Below are 9,671 nucleotides of genomic sequence, written 5' to 3' on the forward strand. Positions count from 1 at the left end.
TCTGTCACTCTGAGCCTCTCTCTGACCATCTGAGCCTCTATCACTCACGCTGAGCCTCTCTCTATGACTCTGAGCCTCTGTCTGTCACTCTGAGCCTCTGTCTGTCACTCTGAGCCTCTGTCTGTCACTCTGAGCCTCTGTCTGTCACTCTGAGCCTCTGTCTGTCACTCTGAGCCTTTCTCTATCACTCTGTCACTCTGAGCTTCTCTCTGTCACTCTGAGTCTCTCTCTGTCACTCTGAGCCTCTCACTGTCACTCTGAGCCTCTCACTGTCACTCTGAGCCTCTCACTGTCACTCTGAGCCTCTCACTGCCAGTCTGAGCCTCTTTATGTCACTCTGAGCCTCACTCTGTCACTCTGAGCCTCTCTCTGTCACTCTGAGCCTCTCTCTGTCACTCTGAGCCTCTCTCTGTCACTCTGAGCCTCTCTCTGTCACTCTGAGCCTCTCTTTGTCACTCTGAGCCTCTCTCTATCACTCTGAGCCTCTCTCTGTCACTCTGAGCCTCTCACTGTCACTCTGAGCCTCTCACTGTCACTCTGAGCCTCTCTCTATCACTCTGAGCCCCTCTCTATCACTCTGAGCCCCTCTCGGTCACTCTGCGCCTCTCTCTGTCACGCTGAGCCTCTGGCTGTCACTCTGAGCATCTGGCTGTCACTCTGAGCCTCTCTCTGTCACTCTGAGCCTCTCTCTGTCACTCTGCGCCTCCCTCTGTCACTCTGCGCCTCCCTCTGTCACTCTGCGCCTCTCTCGATCACTCTGAGCATCTGTCTGTCACTCTGAGCCTCTCTCTGTCACTCTGATGCTCTGAGCCTCTCTCTGTCACTCTGAGCCTCCCTCTGTCACTCTGAGCCTCCCTCTGTCACTCTGAGCCTCTCTCTGTCACTCTGAGCCTCTCTCTGTCACTCTGAGCCTCTCTCTGTCACTCCGAGCTTCTGTCTATCACACTAGCATCTCTCTGTCACTCTCAGCCTCTCTCTATCCCTCTGAGCCTCTCTTTGTCACTCTGAGCACCTGTCTGTCAATCTATGCCTCTCTCTGTCACTCTGAGCCTCTCTGTATCACTCTGAGCCTCTCACTGACAGTCTGAGCCTCTCTCTGTCACTCTGAGCCTCTCTCTGTCACTCTGAGCCTCTCTCTGTCACTCTGAGCCTCTCTCTGTCACTCTGAGCCTCTCTCTGACCATCTGAGCCTCTATCACTCACGCTGAGCCTCTCTCTATGACTCTGAGCCTCTGTCTGTCACTCTGAGCCTCTGTCTGTCACTCTGAGCCTCTGTCTGTCACTCTGAGCCTCTGTCTGTCACTCTGAGCCTTTCTCTATCACTCTGAGCCTTTCTCTATCACTCTGTCACTCTGAGCTTCTCTCTGTCACTCTGAGTCTCTCACTGTCACTCCGAGCTTCTCACTGTCACTCTGAGCCTCTCACTGTCACTCTGAGCCTCTCACTGTCACTCTGAGCCTCTCACTGCCAGTCTGAGCCTCTTTATGTCACTCTGAGCCTCACTCTGTCACTCTGAGCCTCTCTCTGTCACTCTGAGCCTCTCTCTGTCACTCTGAGCCTCTCTCTGTCACTCTGAGCCTCTCTCTGTCACTCTGAGCCTCTCTTTGTCACTCTGAGCCTCTCTCTATCACTCTGAGCCTCTCTCTGTCACTCTGAGCCTCTCACTGTCACTCTGAGCCTCTCACTGTCACTCTGAGCCTCTCTCTATCACTCTGAGCCTCTCTCTGTCACTCTGAGCCCCTCTCGGTCACTCTGCGCCTCTCTCTGTCACGCTGAGCCTCTGGCTGTCACTCTGAGCATCTGGCTGTCACTCTGAGCCTCTCTCTGTCACTCTGAGCCTCTCACTGTCACTCTGCGCCTCCCTCTGTCACTCTGCGCCTCCCTCTGTCACTCTGCGCCGCTCTCGATCACTCTGAGCATCTGTCTGTCACTCTGAGCCTCTCTCTGTCACTCTGATGCTCTGAGCCTCTCTCTGTCACTCTGAGCCTCCCTCTGTCACTCTGAGCCTCTCTTTGTCACTCTGAGCATCTCTCTGTCACTCTGAGCCTCTCTCTGTCACTCTGAGCCTCTCTCTGTCACTCCGAGCTTCTGTCTATCACACTAGCATCTCACTGTCACTCTCAGCCTCTCTCTATCCCTCTGAGCCTCTCTTTGTTACTCTGAGCACCTGTCTGTCAATCTATGCCTCTCTCTGTCACTCTGAGCCTCTCTGTATCACTCTGAGCCTCTCACTGACAGTCTGAGCCTCTCTCTGTCACTCTGAGCCTCTCTCTGTCACTCTGAGCCTCTCTCTGTCACTCTGAGCCTCTCACTGCCTGCCTGAGCCTCTCTCTGTCACTCTGAGCTTCTCCGTCGCACTCTGAGCCTCTGTCTGTCACTCTGAGACTCTCACTTTCACTCTGAGACTCCCTCTGTCACTCTGAGCCTCTCTCTGTCACTCTATCACACTGTGTCTCTCTCTGTCACTCAGACTCTCTCTGTCACTCTGAGCCTCTCTCTGTTACTCTGTCAATCTGAGCCTCTCTCTGTCACTGAGCCTCTGTCTGTCACTCTGAGCCTCTGTCTGTCACTCTGAGCCTTTCTCTATCACTCTGTCACTCTGAGCTTCTGTCTGTCACTCTGAGCCTCTCTCTGTCACTCTGAGCCTCTCACTGTCACTCTGAGCTTCTCACTGTCACTCTGAGCCTCTCACTGTCACTCTGAGCCTCTCTCTGTCACTCTATCACACTGTGTCTCTCTCTGTCACTCTGATCCTCTCTCTATCACTCGGAGCCTCTCTCTATCACTCTGAGCCTCTCACTGCCAGTCTGAGCCTCTTTATGTCACTCTGAGCCTCACTCTGTCACTCTGAGCCTGTCACTGTCACACTGAGCCTCTCTTTGTCACTCTGAGACTCTCTCTGTGACACTGAGCCTCTCTCTGTCACTCTGAGCCTCACTCTGTCACTCTGAGCCTCTCTCTGTCCATCTGAGCCTCTATCACTCACGCTGAGCCTCTCTCTATGACTCTGAGCCTCTCTCTGTCACTCTGAGCCTCTCACTGTCACTCTGAGCCTCTCACTGTCACTCTGAGCCTCTCTCTATCACTCTGAGCCTCTCTCTATCACTCTGAGCCTCTCTCTGTCACTCTGCGCCTCTCTCTGTCACTCTGAGCCTCTCTCTGTCCATCGGAGCCTCATTGTGTTACTCTGAGCCTCTCTCTGTCACTCTGTGTCTCTCTCTGTCGCTCAGAGCCTCTCACTGTCACTCTGAGCCTCTCTATATCACGCTGAGCCTCTCTCTGTCACTCTATCACTCTGTGTGTCTCTGTCTGTCACTCTGAGTCTCTCTCTTTCAATCTGAGCCTCTCTCTATCACTCAGAGCCTCACTTTGTCATTCTGAGCCTCTCTCTGTCCATCTGAGCCTCTATCACTCACGTTGAGCCTCTCTCTATGACTCTGAGCCTCTCTCTGTCACTCTGAGCCTCTCACTGTCACTCTGAGCCTCTCACTGTCACTCTGAGCCTCTCACTGTCACTCTGAGCCTCTCTCTGTCACTCTGAGCCTCCCTCTGTCACTCTGAGCCTCTCTCTGTCACTCTGAGCCTCTCTCTGTCACTCTGAGCCTCTCTCTGTCACTCTGAGCCTCTCTCTGTCACTCTGAGCCTCTCTCTGTCACTCTGAGCCTCTCTCTGTCACTCTGAGCCTCTCTCTGTCACTCTGAGCCTCTCTCTGTCACTCTGAGCCTCTCTCTGTCACTCTGAGCCTCGCTTTGTCACTGTGTCACTCTGAGCTTCTCTCTGTCACTCTAGGCCTCTCTCTGTCACTCTAGGCCTCTCTCTGTCACTCTAGGCCTCTCTCTGTCACTCTAGGCCTCTCTCTGTCACTCTAGGCCTCTCTCTGTCACTCTAGGCCTCTCTCTGTCACTCTAGGCCTCTCTCTGTCACTCTAGGCCTCTCTCTGTCACTCTAGGCCTCTCTCTGTCACTCTGAGCCTCTGTCTGTCACTCTGAGCCTCTCTCTGTCACTCTGAGCCTCTCTCTAGCACTGTCACTCTGAGCCTCTCTCTATCACTCTGATCCTCTCTGTCACTCTGAGCCTCTCTCTGTCACTCTGAGTCTCTCTCTGTCACTCTGAGTCTCTCTCTGTCACTCTGAGCCTGTCACTGTCACACTGAGCCTCTCTTTGTCACTCTGAGACTCTCTCTGTGACACTGAGCCTCTCTCTGTCACTCAGAGCCTCACTCTGTCACTCTGAGCCTCTCTCTGTCCATCTGAGCCTCTATCACTCACGCTGAGCCTCTCTCTATGACTCTGAGCCTCTCTCTGTCACTCTGAGCCTCTCACTGTCACTCTGAGCCTCTCACTGTCACTCTGAGCCTCTCTCTATCACTCTGAGCCTCTCTCTATCACTCTGAGCCTCTCTCTGTCACTCTGCGCCTCTCTCTGTCACTCTGAGCCTCTGGCTGTCACTCTGAGCATCTGGCTGTCACTCTGCGCCTCTCTCTGTCACTCTGCGCCTCCCTCTGTCACTCTGCGCCTCCCTCTGTCACTCTGCGCCTCTCTCGATCACTCTGAGCATCTGTCTGTCACTCTGAGCCTCTCTCTGTCACTCTGATGCTCTGAGCCTCTCTCTGTCACTCTGAGCCTCCCTCTGTCACTCTGAGCCTCTCTCTGTCACTCTGAGCATCTCTCTATCACTCCGAGCCTCTCTCTGTCACTCCGAGCTTCTGTCTATCACACTAGCATCTCACTGTCACTCGCAGCCTCTCTCGATCCCTCTGAGCCTCTCTTTGTTACTCTGAGCACCTGTCTGTCAATCTATGCCTCTCTCTGTCATTCTGAGCCTCTCTGTATCACTCTGAGCCTCTCACTGACAGTCTGAGCCTCTCTCTGTCACTCTGAGCCTCTCTCTGTCACTCTGAGCCTCTCACTGCCTGCCTGAGCCTCTCTCTGTCACTCTGAGCTTCTCCGTCGCACTCTGAGCCTCTGTCTGTCACTCTGAGACTCTCACTGTCACTCTGAGCCTACCTCTGTCAATCTCAGCCTTTCTCCATCACTCTGAACCTCTCACTGTAACGCTGAGCCTCTGTCTGTCACTCTGAGGCTCTGTCTGTCCTTCTGAGCCTCTCTCCGTCACTCTGAGGCTCTGTCTGTCCTTCTGAGCCTCTCTCCATCACTCTGAGCCTCTCTCTGTCAATCTGAGTCTCTCTCTGTCTCTCTGATCCTCTCTATCACTCTGAGCCTGTCACTGTCACACTGTGTCTCTCTCTGTGACTCTGAGCCTCTCTCTGTGACTCTGAGCCTCTCTCTGTCACTCTGAGCCTCTCTCTGTCCATCGGAGCCTCATTGTGTTTACTCTGACCCTCTCTCGTCACTCCTGTGTCTCTCTCATTTCCGCGTCAGACAGCCCTCTCACTGTCACTCTAGGCCTGTCTATATCACGGCTGAGCCCTCTCTCTGTCACTCTATCACTCTGTGTGTCTCTGTCTGTCACTCTGAGTCTCTCTCTTTCAATCTGAGCCTCTCTCTATCACTCAGAGCCTCACTTTGTCACTCTGAGCTCTCTCTGTCACTCTGAGCCTCTATCACTCAGTTGAGCCTCTCTTCTATGACTCTGAGCCTCTCTCTGTCACTCTGAGCCTCTCACTGTCACTCTGAGCCTCTCACTGTCACTCTGAGCCTCTCACTGTCACTCTGAGCCTCTCTCTGTCACTCTGAGCCTCTCTCTGTCACTCTGAGCCTCTCTCTGTCACTCTGAGCCTCTCTCTGTCACTCTGAGCCTCTCTCTGTCACTCTGAGCCTCTCTCTGTCACTCTGAGCCTCGCTTTGTCACTGTGTCACTCTGAGCTTCTCTCTGTCACTCTAGGCCTCTCTCTGTCACTCTAGGCCTCTCTCTGTCACTCTAGGCCTCTCTCTGTCACTCTAGGCCTCTCTCTGTCACTCTGAGCCTCTATCACTCACGCTGAGTCTCTCTCTATCACTCTGATCCCCTCTCTGTCATTCTGAGCCTCTCGCTGTCACTCGGAGCCTATCTTTGTCATTCTGAGCCACTCTCTATCACTCTGAGCCTCTCACTGTCACTCAGAGCCTCTATCACTCTGAGCCTCTCTCTATCACTCTCAGCCTCTCTCTGTCACTCTGCATCTCTATCTGTCACTCTGCGCCTCTCTCTGTCACTCTGCGCCTCTCTCTGTCACTCTGCGCCTCTCTCTGTCACTCTAGGCCTCTCTCTGTCACTCTAGGCCTCTCTCTGTCACTCTAGGCCTCTCTCTGTCACTCTAGGCCTCTCTCTGTCACTCTAGGCCTCTCTCTGTCACTCTAGGCCTCTCTCTGTCACTCTAGGCCTCTCTCTGTCACTCTAGGCCTCTCTCTGTCACTCTAGGCCTCTCTCTGTCACTCTGTCACTCTGAGCCTCTCTCTGTCATTCTGAGCCTCTCTCTGTCACTCTGTTACTCTGACCCTCTTTCTGTCACTCTGTGACTCTCTCTATCACTCTTTCACTCTGTGCCTCTCTCTATCACTCTGAGCCTCTCTCTTTCACTCTGAGTCTTCACTGTCACTCTGAACCTCTCGCTGTCACTCGGAGCCTATCTTTGTCATTCTGAGCCACTCTCTATCACTCTGAGCCTCTCTCTGTCACTCAGAGCCTCTATCACTCTGAGCCTCTCTCTATCACTCTCAGCCTCTCTCTGTCACTCTGCATCTCTATCTGTCACTCTGCGCCTCTCTCTGTCTCTCTGCGCCTCTCTCTGTCACTCTGAGCCTCTCTCTGTCACTCTAGGCCTCTCTCTGTCACTCTAGGCCTCTCTCTGTCACTCTAGGCCTCTCTCTGTCACTCTAGGCCTCTCTCTGTCACTCTGTCACTCTGAGCCTCTCTGTCATTCTGAGCCTCTCTCTGTCACGCTATCACTCTGAACCGCTCTCTGTCACTCTGAGTCTCTCTCTATCACTCTGTTACTCTGACCCTCTTTCTGTCACTCTGTGACTCTCTCTATCACTCTTTCACTCCGTGCCTCTCTCTATCACTCTGAGCCTCTCTCTTTCACTCTGTGCCTCTATCACTCTGAGCCTCTCACTGTCACTCTGAGCCTCTCTCTGTCACTCTGAGCCTCTCTCTGTCACTCTGAGCCTCTATCACTCTGAGCCTCTCACTGTCACTCTGAGCCTCTCTCTGTCACTCTGAGCCTCTCTCTGTCACTCTGAGCCTATCTTTGTCATTCTGAGCCACTCTCTGTCACTCTGCATCTCTATCTGTCACTCTGAGCCTCTCTCTGTCACTCTGAGCCTCTCTCTGTCACTCTGAGCCTCTCTCTGTCACTCTGAGCCTCTCTCTGTCATTCTGAGCCTCTCTCTGTCACTCTGAGCCTCTCTCTGTCACGCTATCACTCTGAACCGCTCTCTGTCACTCTGAGTCTCTCTCTATCACTCTGTTACTCTGACCCTCTTTCTGTCACTCTGAGACTCTCTCTATAAACTCTTTCACTCTGTGCCTCTCTCTATCACTCTGAGCCTCTCTCTATCACTCTGAGCCTCTCTCTATCACTCTGAGTCTCTCTCTGTCACTGAGCCTCTCTCTGTCACTCTGAACCTCTCTCTGTCATTCTGATCCTCTCTCTGTCACTCTGAGCCTCTCTCTGTCACTCTGAGCCTCTCTCTGTCACTCTGAGCCTCTCTCTGTCACTCTGAGCCTCTCTCTGTCACTCTGAGCCTCTCTCTGTCACTCTGAGCCTCTCTCTGTCACTCTGAGCCTCTCTCTGTCACTCTGAGCCTCTCTCTGTCACTCTGAGCCTCTCTCTGTCACTCTGAGCCTCTCTCTGTCACTCTGAGCCTCTCTCCGTCACTCTGAGCCTCTCTCCGTCACTCTGAGCCTCTCTCCGTCACTCTGAGCCTCTCTCCGTCACTCTGAGCCTCTCTCTGTCACTCTGAGCCTCTCTCTGTCACTCTGAGCCTCTCTCTGTCACTCTGAGCCTCTCTCTGACACTCTGAGCCTCTCTCTGTCACTCTGAGCCTCTCTCTGTCACTCCGAGCCTCTCTCTGTCACTCCGAGCCTCTCTCTGTCACTCCGATACTCTCTCTTTCACTCTGATCCTCTCCACCTTTCCCTTTCCTCTTGCTCTGTCTCATCATTCTCTGCCATATCAAGGGCTGGATTCTCCAAAAAATGTGGCTTTGTCCCCACAGCAGCGTAAAAACGCTGGCGTTTCACTCCGGACTTTCTTTAAATAAGTCCTGAGCGAGTCTCCTACCTGCAAGGGGCTGACAGTGCTCCAGCATGCTTCTCGTAGCTCTGGCTGCGGATATGGGGCCCCGCAGTTCCGTTCAGGAGTCCTCGCATGCACACGGCTGCGGCCTGCAGCGGCTATGTCGTGTGACATGGCGGACTCGCACTGCGGACCGTCATCAAAAACGTAGGCCCCCTGAGATCGCGCGCACCCGCGGGTCCATGCTGCACAATCGCCCTCCTGGCCATCCATGAGGGCCTCCCTTCCGACGATCAATTTCCCCGCCTCCCCCTCAACAGGGCAGCCGCGCACTTCATGACGGCCGATATATGGTTAGATCCACACCGTCGGGAACTCGGCTAGTTTTGCATGGAGAATCGCGGGAGAGGGGTCGGGGTGGGGGGGGGGGGGGGGGGGGCACTGTCAATGGCCCCCTACCTACGTAGATCCGGGGACCAGAGAATCACTTCAGCGGCACCGGTCCCAATTTCCGAGTAAAATGCGATTTCGGCCTGGAGGCTCGGACAATCCAGCCCCATATCTTTATTTGTCTTTCACTCTCACTGTTTCTTCCTCTGCCTCTTTCTTTGCCTTCTCTCTCTCTCTCTGCCTGTCTGTGTCTCTCCCTCACTCTCTCCGACCCTTTGTCTCTTTTTTGCCAATTCTCACACTGCTTCTCTCTCTCTCATTCTCCGTCCATCTCTACCATGTCAATTTCTCTCTCGGTTTCTGTAAATTTGCAGAAATGTGATACATTTTCGCTTGGATACAAAACAGGTGATCCTGCGATCTGCCTGCGATTCCTGCAGTCGTTTTACTTGTTGAATGATGCTGTTTCTCAGCACCCCCTGTTTCCAACAAATGAGATAACCAGGAGAACATTCTACCCCTCAGTGTCTCACAGAAAAACAACAAATCCTAAGATCAGAGCATGGCTAAAGGAAGCTGATGGATCGCAGCAGATAAAGATGAGAGTAGAGAGAGACCAACACACAATGCCTCTAACCTGCTGATGATGGGTGCGGCCTTGTAAGGAGCTGCTGCTGTTGGGAGCGGAGACTTCATGGTTAATCTGGAGCTGATCCCCTGCCTACTCACACTTCAAGTCGAGGAAGGTTATCGTCTATTCATATCCCATCAGCACTGCTGCCCACACACGTGTGGGAAGTGTTTTCTGAGCCAAGCCAAGCAGTCTGGTGACTTGGAGCAGTGAGTGTTTTCCAGCTGGGGTTGTGTGGGTGTACATAATGACAGGCCTGGCTTCAAACTACACAGCAAGGGCTGAAGGAATGAACGCCACAATAACACACCACCAGTAACACAACACACCAACCAGCCCACCTTGTTCCTGTACAATGGGGATTGGAGCTGACAATCTCTACCTATCTGTGAAAACAATCTGCAACTTACCAACAGAAGCATCACCAAGAGAGCAGCTTCAACTGTGGGCTTTGCAGTGAGCATCAGATAG

The 9,671-nt window shown here is 53.2% G+C and overlaps 1 protein-coding gene across 1 annotated transcript in view; it reads right to left on the reverse strand.

The window, feature by feature from the left end:
* Positions 1-9,278, reverse strand: part of LOC119969128 — a 222,294-nt gene extending 213,016 nt beyond the window's left edge. The window contains exon 1 of the mRNA XM_038802346.1: positions 9,207-9,278. The gene's annotated coding sequence lies outside the window, so the exon portion shown is untranslated. The remainder of the gene's footprint in view (positions 1-9,206) is intronic.
* Between the last annotated feature and the right edge of the window lie 393 nt (positions 9,279-9,671).

Source organism: Scyliorhinus canicula, chromosome 7 (assembly GCF_902713615.1).
Source record: "Scyliorhinus canicula chromosome 7, sScyCan1.1, whole genome shotgun sequence".
Lineage (NCBI taxonomy): Eukaryota > Metazoa > Chordata > Chondrichthyes > Carcharhiniformes > Scyliorhinidae > Scyliorhinus > Scyliorhinus canicula.